Raw genomic sequence first — 13226 nt, forward strand, 5'->3', positions numbered from 1 at the left:
CTTGCCTCAACACACCTGACTGGAAGTTTCTATGCCTAGTAAGAGCTTGATTAGCTGGTTCAGGTGTGTTTAATTAGGGTTGGAGCTAAACTCTGCAGGACACCGGCCCTCCAGGACCGAGTTTGGACAGCCCTGGGTTAGGCAATAGGAAATATCCTAAACCTGATTTAAAGTCTATGGAGATGTCCTCACAAATATAGTAAAACAAATATTTATTAGACCCAAACATTTGCACATAAAGCATGTATTGGTAGACCTACAGTTGGTGAACCTGTATACAGGTCTGCACGAGATTATAATATTTTACTCAGTAGATGGCGCCAGAGGTTTACAGTTATCCGTGGATTAATACAGCTGCGCATCCACGCATGAACTTGACATCTAAAACAGACAAAATAATAATAATAATAATAATAATAATAATAAAGTTAGATATTTATTTATGTTCTTTATTTGTGTATTTATTTATTTTTTACAATAACATGGTCAAATATTTCCTTGATGAAATAATTAAATACATAATTAAATACACTGGGATTCAGCAAGATACATTATCAGCTTAGGTGTTATGCCCGGATTCCGAAGTCAAAGCAATTGTTATCAATCAATGTTCTTATTTTTTGTATATGCTGATGCTTGCTTTTAATAAACTCTTGATAAACTGCTATGATGCTGACATTTATCATTAATCAAATATAGCCTATGGTAATTGAAAAATAGCACCACATATTACATTTTAAAATCTGCTAGGCTATCTGTTGGGTTTGTCTGTTTGTGTTGTCTATCCACTTTTGGCAAGGGTTCCTGTGATCACCATCTATCTCATGTGAACAGCTATGAGTTTTTAGGTAAAACTTATTATTTGTTATAATTGTTTAAATATAGGCTATGTCCTATGTATGTATGTATGTATGTATGTTTTTTTATGTCAATCACTTGACATCAGACCCAAAGAACTGTGGGATCCTGAGTGTTTAGAAAGTCTGTATGTCCCTCTAAAGGTGCTCATAGCTGTTTGCATCAGACAGATGGTGATCACCACTAGCAGACTAATTTAGTGATCTCACTATTTACAATAATCTACAATAAATGCAATGCTAGTCTAATAGCTGAGCTATGATACTATCTCCCTTTTCATTACTACTGTTGTTGACCAAGGTCAGATCAGGGTGATTGTGTGTGTGGGTGTGTGTGTACTAGTTTGACTGTACTTGTGAAACCTGTTAAACACAGACTAGAGAGCCAGACCTCACTAGTTAAAATGGCTTATAAATTGGGCAAATCACGTTTGTATTTATAAGTCTACATTTCTATGAAGGTTATGTTTAGGGGTAGGGATCAGGATAGGCTGTAGAAAATATTAACTTGATATAAAAACAATGGAAGTTTATGAGGTGTCCTCAGTAATATAGTGAAACAAACAAGTGTGTGTGTGTGTGTGTGTGTGTGTGAGTGTGATTGTGTACCTGGTAATCACTACGTTATGACTAATATGTCCCCACAAGTATCGTAATACCAGTAAATTTTGACCTTGTGGAGACATTTTTTGGTCCCCATGAGGAAAACAGCTTATAAATCATACAGAATTAAGTGTTTTAAAAATCTGAAGCAGCAGAAGGGTTTTCTGTAAGGGTAGGTTTAGGGGTAGGGTTTGGGTTAGCCCTAAACTCACCCCTCACCAAAACCTGCTGATATCAGTTGATTTAAAACAAAATGTCCTTTGACCCATTTATGATTTTTTTTTTAATAATGATGTCCACTTTATTTTAATGTAACTACAAACATAACCCTGACCATAAACAATCCACTAAAAGAAAACATATTGCATTAATAAAATAAAAAAATGTACCTGAATATCATCAAAAGGGGCTTTTGTCTGTGAAATATGTTGTCGCCAAACTAAGCAAAAGACTGTGGTATTTCTAATTAGTTGTGTATAAACATGAGAAGTCTAAGGAAAGTCAGCTAGCTAAGATAGCTAAGTAATCATGCATGCATGTGTGTGTGTGTGTGCGCGTGAACATGTTAATGGTGGAGGGTATTCACCAGAGGCAAGATTTAGCCTTTCAACAAGCAACAGCTGTCTCCATATTGAACCAGACACACACACACACACACACACACACACACACACCTATAATTGTCAAGCTTCATGCACAGTTATATGATGTGATTATAGAATTTAGGATACTATCTGAGAATGTATTGATGTGTGTATGTGACAAAATGTTATCGAAAAATGAGTTAAATCACACACACACACACACACACACACACACACACACACACACACACACACACACACATATAATTGTCAAGCTTCATGCACAGTTATATGATGTGATTATAGAATTTCGGATACTATCTGAGAATGTATTGATGTGTGTGTGTGACAAAATGTTATCAAAAAATGAGTTAAATCATACATATATAAAAAAAAATTTTTTTATTGTAAAAATTCAAGAAAGTTTTCAGTTAGGGTTAGGGTGTGGGCTAAGGTCAGGCTGTAGTATTTATAACTAGCTGTATATAAAAAAACAATAGAATTCTATGGAATTTCTCCATTTAGAAAGCTAAGTAAACAAGTATGTGTGTGTGTGCGTGTGTCCAGGAAGGTCAGAGCTTGACCTAGGATTGCCTGGCTGCACGGGCAATGTGTGTGATTGTGTTATTACACGTGTATGCACACTTATTGTATATATAGGCTAATTCAGTCTATGCTCGTTTTGGTTTCTTCACGCTAGTCAAAAAAACTGAAGTTTCAGGAAAGAGTCAAATGGAAAGGAGTTTGTTGGTATGTGTGTGTGTGTGTGTGTGTGCTCTCTGAGGCAGCTCTAAGGCTTCAAGGACTTGAGTATTGGTATTTCTCATTTCAATGGGAGGGAGGTAAAGGAGAGATTGGAAAAGGGCACAGTGACACTCATCCTCTATCTCCTTCCCAATAGAATTGCTCTCTTGTTTTCCTTTTCATTATAGTTCTACTTTCATTTTAAGAAAGTGATCTTGCAGTATTTACACATGAACAGTAACATAAACATAGATACTCATAATAGTTATTTGTGTATTTACATTGCAACAAGAACACTTCAAAATAAAGTGTAACCTTAGATTGTGATTCAGAATTTAAACTTTGCTATGGTAAAGATTGTTCATTTCTTTTGATGTGTTACTGAGCCTTATTTATGACAGAAACTTATTAACATAAATATGCTACAGTGTGGGATGTGACAATAGCTGCAAAAAAAAAAAAAACTTTTAGTCAAAACTTGATATAGTGATATTGCTGTTTACTTAACTGACCAGAGATTGCATTTTAAAAAAGACACTTTTAATGAATAACAACATTAATGAAATGCAACAGTAATTTAAAAATAACTGGCAAATGGCAAAAATATGGCAAATGCATGCTGGGTTGCCTTCTGTGCATTTTTTTAAGGACACTTTTCCAGTGCTCTGAAAGCAACAGCTACATTCTTATATCATCTCACTTTCTTTCTTTATTTGTAATACTGTGACAACATTAGAGCATAAAACAACACAATAACATGAAATTTTAAAACAAGATATTCATACTTGTCTGCTTCTGTACTCACTGATGCACAGAGATGGTTTATGGGTTAAATACATGTACATCTCTGCAAATGTCAGATCTGGCAATGTCTGTGTTTACTTCTGGTATAGACAATACCAGAATTGTCTAATGGATTTTCAAATATTTTTTAATTCTTTGCTTTTGCTTTTCCACCACTGACATTATAAATATGGTAGCTGTGAAGAAAGGTTCCTGTGACTGAAACAGAATAATAGAAAGTCACAGTAATTCAGAAACAAGTACTATAATATCTAAATACAAACACTGTTACACTGACACTCAGAGGCAACAGTAGGAAGACTGTAATCACTAAGAACACAATACAGGAATGTTCTTACTATTACAAACACACACGCACACACATAGCAAATGTAGCTGATGAACGAGAGGGACTCTAATTATAGGCCTGATTTGAATGCTTCTCCATTCTTACAGAACAATCAGAAACTGCGCGGAAAAGATGCTTGTTTATGATTGTCAGCTCCAGATATTCTGGAAATGAGCTTACACACAAGAACACAAAAAGGAAAATGATTGTTGTTATGATTAGGTGATATGATTATTAGTGAAGAGCTGCTTCTGAACATACTTTTAACAAAGATACTTCTTATCACAGAAATTGCTCTCTCTTTCACATACACACAACAGCTGGATCCCAGCAGTTCACAGTGACCCTGAAGATAAGCGCAAACTGTACTTCTACTACACAATCTCATACACACAGACACACACAGACTGATAATATAACAGCTGTGTGGAGGAGACCTTCATCTCTTTCTCTCCCTCCCTCAGATCTCTCCTTCTTGCTACTCATGCTGTCTAAAGGATTTTATGAAAAGTAGAGGATTGTTTTCAGTGGCTAAACAACATGCTCTGTCATTTTTTTTTATTTTATATTCTACTCTTTTACATGCTAAAAAAGTGGAATGTGATGAAATGATGACGGATTCAAAAATCTATCCATCCATTTTCCAAACCGCTTATCCTGAGGGTCATGTGGATGCTACCAGTGTCTTGGGCCGTGAGCAGGGAAACACCCTGCGCATGTGTGTAGCACAGACCCAATGAATCGCAGTCATGAGAGGCTGGTTAACACTCACTTTAATGTGGAGAACAGCCTAAACATCCATAACACAGTGACTCCAGCCCAACCCATGCCGACATGCCCATTTCATATGCTGAGTCTCAACATCACATTCCATATACTGGCGCTGGATTGATAGAGAAATATGTTTTGGAATTACTGGTGCAGTAACACAAGAGAAAATGCAGAAATACAGTGTTGTAATACCCAGACCCTGTTTTAAGTCCATCTCAAGTTAAGATAAAAATTTTCACCTTGGTCTTGTCATGGACTTGGTACTAAAAGACTGCAGATACATTTTGTGGTCTGTTTTGACTAGCGCATGTGATCCACTGTGTGCTATCATGTCTCTGGACCGGGGCACACTGTGTGTGCATTCAGTGTGCGTAACACTAATTTGAAATGTTGAAATGTTGTATGAAAATGACATTTTTTAATTTCTTTTTTAAGTTCTTCAGAACATTTCTTTATGAACAAATACAGAATATGAATATATAAATAATTAAAGGCTTTGATAACATACCTGTAAAAATTGAATTTTCAGACAGACCGAGATCAAAAGCTATGTAATAGACTTTAGTTGAGCCAGAAGACTCTGTCAGGGTTATGTTTTGGTTTCTGTTTCTTTGTGTTCGCCCCATACCTTTGTGTCTTTTGACCCAGTTTCCCAGTGTGTTTGATTAATGATCTTGTTCACCTGTTCTGTTAATTATCTTGTTAGTTCTCATTATTTAAGCCCTGATTTCTACTCCATTCTATGTCCGATCTCATCTGTGTTTAGTTGGTTTCCTTGCCTTGTCTGTTGGATTTATCATTTTCTGATTACCATCATCCTTGTGCATTTTGTGTCATCAACGCATGACAGAAGAATGGACCAAAACAGTTTTGCAGTGTTTTCCTTTCTTTTTTTCTTCTTTTTTTTCCACTCCCGTCTTCCTCCAGCATTTCAACTATTATGCCTGGAGCAGGGAGACAGTCTGCTGGAAGACCACACACGGGACTTCATCGATCTAGCATACCAAACGCACTAACCGGACCACACCAGCCTGAGCGAGTGGTCCAAGGCATGCCTTCCAGCGGATGGCCTAAAGGAAGATTTCACTGCATTTGTGGAGTTGGTGCTGGAGAATAATGGACTGCATTTCTCCGTCTGCCCCGCTGAGGAGGACATCTCCAGCCCCACTCCCAACCCAGAGCCCAGCCAGCCGCCTTCCCCGCAATGCATGGAGCGATCTCCTGAGCCCACCACAGACTTGAGAGGCCAGCGCTAGAACCCTCAACTGAGTCAATCATTGCCCCCCAATCCTGAGCCTCGCAACATGCCTGACAAGGTGCATGAGCCGGCATCACTGCATGTGCTTGAGCGAGTACTGGTGGAGATTGACGGCTTGGAGGGAAGCCCCGTCCATACTCCCGCCACTGAGGGTGAGCTACATCTGGCCTCTGGAAATTATTTAGAAGAACTGATGGACATCTTTGTTGATTTAATTGACTGGTTTGGGGAGGTAATACCAAATTCGCCTGAGTCTCCTATGTCTCCTGAGTCTTCACTGATTCCGCCCAGCCCTGAATCTACTGCCTCTCCTGAGCTTCCTGTGTCTCCTGAGTTCCCACCCAGCCTCCCTCTCCTGCCTCCTCTCCTAAACCAGCCAGCTCCTCAGCCCTGTCTCCACTGGTTTTTGGTAGTCCCTCAGCTCACCCTCAGTCAGCACCATCGTGGCGCTTTGGTCCACCTCAGGCCTTCCAGTCTCCAGCTCTGCCTAGGCGTGAGGATATCATCTCCGCCTCCAGCCTTCAAGTCCCAGACTCCAAATTATTAATTACTGCACAACCGAATTAGAATATGACATGCCAAGACACCTCACCCGCATCCCCCACTATGTTCATGAATTCAGGTGTTTCAGTCAGACTTATTGCCACAGGTGTAGGAGATCAAGCACCTAGCCATGCAGTCAGGAGCTCAGTGAATTCAAGTGTGATACTGTGATAGGATGCCATAGTTGCAATAAGTCAGTTTTCAGTGAAATTTCTTCCCTGTTAGATATTCCAAATTCAACTGTAAGTGATATTATTAGAAAGTGGAAGTGTTTAAGAACAGCAGAAACCAGCCACAAAGCAGAGGACCACATAAAGTCACAGAGCAGCGTAACCGAGTGCTGAGGCTCATGGTGTGTAAAATTTGCCAACATTTTGCTGATTCTATAGTTCCAAACTTCCACTGCTATCAATATCAGCACAAAAACTTTGAGGCAGGAGCAGCTGCATGTAAGCACATCACAAAGTACAGTGCCAAGTGTCGGATGGACTGGTGTAAAGCATGCCACCACCATTCTGTAGCAGTGGGAACATGTTCTGTGGAGTGACGAATCTCTGTTTGGCAGTCTGATGGTGAGTCTGGGTTTGGCAGATTCCAGGAGAACATTACCTGTCTGACTGCACTGTGCCAAATGTGAAGTTTGGAGGAGGAGGGATAATGGTATGGCACTGTTTTTTTCTGGTTTTGGGCTAGTCCCTTTACTTCCAGTGAAAGTATATCTTAATGCTTCAGAATACCAAGATATTTTGGACAATGCTATGCTTTCAACTTTGTGGGAACAGTTTGGGGAAAGCATAGAAGAACTTGACTGGCCCACACAGAGCCCTGACCTCCACCCCACTGAACACTTTTGGGATGAACTGGAACAGAGACTGCGAGCCAGGCCTTCTCATCCAACATCAGTGCCTAATCACAAAGGGGAGGGGGGGGGGACCAACTCCATATTAATGTCTATACATTAAAACAACTTAGGATACGTTTGAAGTAGCAGCAAGAGGTACCTCTACTTGTACCTAACAGGCTGTGGATATTGGGAGATACCTGTGGTCATACTGTCATGAACATCAGGACAGCTGGAGCCGTTTTCTCCCATGGGCCGAGTATGCAGACTCTCTGCGTCAAACCACCGTGGGATTAACCCCTTTTCAGTGCATTTTTAGTTACCAACCACCCCTGTTTCCCTGGTCAGGTGAACCTTCAGACTTTCCAGCTATCCACCACTGGTTTCAAGAGAGTGAGAAGGTCTGAAACTCAGATCACATCCACCTGCAGAGCGAAGTTCGGAGACACAAGAGCCAGGCCGAAACTAGAAGGTCATTGACTCCCCAGTACCATCCAGGGCAGAAGGTCTGGCTCTCAACCAGGGACATCCATCTTTGACTGCCCTGCCGTAAGCCGAGTCCCTGCTATGTTGGTCCATTCATCATTCGGAGGCAAATCAACAAAGTCACTTACAGGCTAAACCTTCCTCCCCACTACAGAATTTCACCTTCATTTCACATGTCATTACCAAATCCGTATACTGACTCTCTGATTCCTTTGTTTCCAGGGTCTGGTGCTGATGACGTGCCTTCTCCACCTCCAGTGGATCCTTCAGAGGTGAACATCTACAGACTCAACACCATCCTGGACTCCCGACAATGGGGTGGCTGACTAGAATACCTTGTGGACTGGCAGGGACCCAGAAGACGGGGGGGACACCAACTCCATATTAATGTCTATACATTTAAAACAACTTAGGATACTTTTGGGTCTGGACACTTTCAGTAGTAAATTAAATGTATCTCCTAACAATTCTGCAATTTTTTTTCTTTTTCTGAAAGTCATTAATATTCTCACCACAGTGTCATTTCCACCACCTCTCATATTATAGACCTATATTGTTTAATAGCATTCTTTAGTGAAAATTTCATTTTAACATTTTTGGAATAAAATGGCTGACACCTTTGTCTTATTAATGCAGTTTTGCAGCCAAAGGAGGTGGGAAAACTTCAAATTGCATTTCCCACTTCAAAGCATTCCAGTTATGTTGCTCTGCCAACTTGGAACTCCTCCATTTAAAAATAACATATGGGCCATGAAGTAATGTCCAGTCAGCATCTTGAATATGACACCTCCCACAGAAGTTAGGCTTGATTGATCTGCTCCATTTTACCAGTCAGAGTCTGACCTCAAGCACTGATTTTGTGATAATTTTCGAATATGAGGTGGGACAATTCCAAATTCCTTGTCCTTTCCAGGTACAATGTGATGGGTCCTCTCCAGGTGCAAGATTTTTATCTGCCTAGCTTCAGCTCCAAAGCAAACCCAGTCCTCAAGTTCTCCATGTGCAATCTGTCCTGGGAAAACTGCCGTTGGGCCTTGGTTATATTCGCCATTGCATCCCTACTGTGACACTCTGCGGGGGATGTTTACATCTGGAAAGGATCTCATTCATGGTGCTGGAGGGTTCCACGGCTGACATCATTCTGGGACGCCCATGGTTGTTAGAACATGCCCTGCTCATAAACTGGAACACTAGTGAGATTCAACAATGAGAACTGCTTTTCTAACTGTATAAATATGTTAAAAAGACCACCTTCAAGTTTGTCAAACAGAAATGAACCCCTTCTTCTAGAAATGTTGTTGTGTGCTCCACTTCCATTAAGAGTCTGAACACCTCCAAGCAGCAAGAGATTCCTCCAGAATACTTGGCGTTCCAGGATGTCTTCAGCAAACAACTGGCAACCAAGCTACCACCTCATTAAGGTGTTTCCCGAGAATTCCTCCATCATTTCATCATCGTCTATATTGATAATATCCTTATCTATTCCCAGAACCAGGCCGAACATCGGCACCACGTGATGCAGATCCTCAAGAAACTTCAGCAATACCATCTGTACCTCAAGCTCCACCGTGATACTGTTAACTTCCTTGGCTATGTCATCAACCAACACAGCATCCACATGGACCAGAGGAAGGTACAGGCAGTTGAGACTTAGCTACAACCCACATACATCAAGGAACTGCAATGCTTCTTAGGGTTTGCAAACTTCTACCGGAGGTTCATCAACAACTTCAGTAAAATCTGCTCACCTCTAATCTCCTTGTTAAAACATGGAGCCAAGTCTCTGTCCTGGAACTCCGAAGCTACCATCACTTTCAACCAACTCAAGAAAGCATTCTGTACTGCTCCTACTGTAGGGCATCCCAACCCGGAACTCCCCTCTTTCTCATTGAGGTTGATGCATCCACCACCAGGGTAAGAGCCGTACTATCTCAGCGGCAGGGTGAGACTCCCAAACTCCCTCCACGTGCCTTTTACTCTAGGAAGCTGCCCCGGTGGAGCACAATTATGACATCGGTATCCATGAACTGCTGGCTATCAAACTGGCTTTAGAGAGTGGCGACATTGGCTGGAGGGAGCTAAACATCCCTTTAAAGTCATCACTGACCATCATAGTTAGCCCTATTCAGTGGTCCACTGATGATCAAATCGCTGAAGCCACGCAGTCTGAATCTGCTCCGCCGAGAGGAACTGAGGGATGGATCCATGGAGATCCATGCCTCCTCCACCTCCAGTGGATCCTTCAGAGGTGAACATCTACAGACTCAACACCCTCCTGGACTCCCGACGATGGGGTGGCTGACTAGAATACTTTGTGGACTGGGAGGGGTTCGGCCCAGAAGAAAAGATCTTGGGTTGCCTGTGATGACATCCTGGACCCATCTCTGCTACTCGAATTACATACGAACCACCCAGATCGTCCAGCACCAAGAGGCAGAGGTCGTCCATGTTGTTGTCCGCCGTGGTCATCAGGAGCTACCCGTGGAACCTGCTCACTTTAATTCACCATTGTCTGGTCTCGTTGTTCATTGACACTTTCCTGAATACCTACCTGTATGCACTTACCTGTGCGATCCCTATAACCTTCTTCAGTCATCAATGAATCTGCATCACTCAAGCAAACAGACACCTGAATCCAAACCTGAAAAGGTAAGACTGTTATTATCTGTCATACATTTGCATGCTCTTTGTGGTAGGAGACTCACATATCAAGCGACTAGAACTTGCCATCATGCACGTGAGAATGGCTAAGAAAACAGTAGTAGTTAATAGAAATGTTAGGGTGTTTTTATAGCTAAATATATATCAGTAACATTGGACCATGGTCCTTATCACAAGAGTTTGCAGCTTTCTTAGCTTGTGGTGTACAACATAGTAAATCACCTTACTACCCAGTCACCAGTGATTAAGAAAATGGTCCAAACCCTTGGCACAGATCCTCAGCAAAGACCTTGGTGACTAGATGAAGCGTTGCCACAAATACTTATGGACACACCATGCCAGGTCCAGCTGGGACTAAAATGCAGTTTTAACAAGAAGTTCATTGTGTCAGGGTGAGGTGGATGAGGAATGAGGTAAGGACTCAATAGTGCAGGAGAATGAGCTTTTTATTAATAAAAATAAAACAAAACAAAACAAACAACAAAAACTACCCTGTGGGGGTAAAACAAGCTGGCAAGGCACAGCACGGCAGGAACAGGCAAGACAAGGCAAGGCAGGATCAGGACACAACCGGGGGAACATTCAACTACAAACTAGCACAGGACTGCAAACACAAGGAGAATAAATATGGAGCAAATGAGGAAGGTAACAAGGGAAGAAAGGTGGGGCAAATTAACCAATAATCAGGTAACAAGATGGGTGGGGTAAAGACAATTGACATGAGAGCACATGGCACACAGGAAACAAAGACAAAAGCCATGTGCTCACACAAAACAAAATCACAAGCACATGGCCAGCAAAACAAAATCCCCAGCCATGTGCAAAACAAGACACGAACACGCAGCTAATGAGAACACTCATAAGCTGCGTTCACACAAAACATGACAACATGAAAGCACGCAGTCAAACAAGAACACAAGCTACGTGCCACACAGCACAAGACAACAAGAAAGCACGTAGCTGAACACGGCCCGCGTGATGTAGCAAACACACGTGGACAGGAGAGCGCACGGCCCAAGCGAACTCGAGACCGCACACTCACACAACAAGACAGAACATGGAGCGCGAGTGTCCGAACCCCGACATGAAAACCAAAACTTGAACAAGACATGAATGCCGGGATCCGAACACCACACTCAAACATGAAACAAGGCACGCATACAAGAGAGCGCACGACTCAAGGATACTCGAAGCCGCACGCACATAAAAACAGGACATGACAGGAGTGTCAGGGCTCTGTTACAAAACCATGAATAAACTAGACCGAAGTGACAGAACCCTAACACATTGTGCTTAAGGCCACTGATAAGCCAGTCATCTATTACTGGATAAACGGCAACTCTGCCTCCTTGTTTCAACCTGCTGAACAGACTAAAACTCTTTCTCTTACACCTAATGCTGGTGTGACGTACCTTGATTAATATCACACCATTTTTGTTCGCTTAGGCCAGGGATAGGCAACGCCGGTCCTGGAGTGCCGATCTGCTGCAGAGTTTAGCTCCAACCCTAAAAAAAAGCTCTCCTCCCTGTAGCCTTAATAATCCGTAAGACCTTGATAAGCTTGTTCAGGTGTGTTTGATTAGGGTTGGATCTGCAGGACATCTGGACTCCAGGACTGACGTTGCCTATCCCTGGCTTAGCCCTAAACACACAGCACGATTTTCAGCTGTCCCAGACGAAAACATTGGCATCGTGAAACAATCGTGGCAATTTCTGTGATCGTGGCTCCTAATCGGTGGTCCTGGGTCGTACAGTGAGAGAGGTTCAAAGATGGCCGTTGTCACGGTCTTGCAACCAAAGATAGCCTACGATACAGCATGATCATCGCACAGTGTGTTTGCTGGTATGATCCACATTTACTGACCAATCAATAAAAATGCGACATGAAATCAACGCAACATGGCGCTAAAACATAAAACTGCCTACATCAAGCTCTTATTCCTTTCTTATCCCTTTTTTCAGCAAACATAAAAAATACAACTGCTAAAGTGTGATTTATCATGCTCTTTTTGTTTACCACTGATGACGTTTTATTCTACTATAGTAACGAAATTGATGAAGTGATGGGTTTGTTGAAACCACATCTGCCTTGGCAAGGTTGAGTTGAAGGTAATGGTCCTTCATCCAGCAAAAAATGTCTGTTAGACAAGCTGAGATGCGAGCAGCTATCGTTGGATCATCACGATTGAATGAGAGGTAGAGTTGAGTGTCATCAGCATAGCAGTGATATGAAAAGCCATGTTTCTGAATGACAGAACAGCTATCGTTGGATCATCAAGATTGAATGAGAGGTAGAGTTGAGTGCCATAAGCATAGCAGTGATATGAAAAGCCATGTTTCTGAATGACAGAACCTAGTGATGCCATGTAGACAGAGAAGAGAAGTGGTCCAAGAACTGAGCCCTGAGGCACCCCAGTAGCGAGATGTTGCGACTCGGACACCTCACCCCTCCAAGTTACCTTGAAGGACCTATCTGAGAGGTAAGACTCAGACTACTGGAGTGTGGTTCCTGAGATGCCCTTTTCCAATAGGGTTAAGAGGAGGATCTGGTATTTAACTGTATCAAAAGCAGCGGACAGATCCAGCAAGATAAGTAATGAAGATTTGGAAGCCGCTCTCGCCAGTCTTAGGGCTTCAACAATTGAGAGCAAGGCAGTCTCGGTTGAATGTACACTTTTGAAGCCAGACTGGTTGCTGTACAGGAGGTTTTTCTGTGTGAGAAAGGCAGAGACTTGGTCTTGGATTC

The sequence above is a fragment of the Sinocyclocheilus anshuiensis genome, unplaced genomic scaffold (genome assembly GCF_001515605.1).
Source record: "Sinocyclocheilus anshuiensis isolate Anshui unplaced genomic scaffold, SAMN03320099.WGS_v1.1 scaffold1257, whole genome shotgun sequence".
Classification (NCBI taxonomy): domain Eukaryota; kingdom Metazoa; phylum Chordata; class Actinopteri; order Cypriniformes; family Cyprinidae; genus Sinocyclocheilus; species Sinocyclocheilus anshuiensis.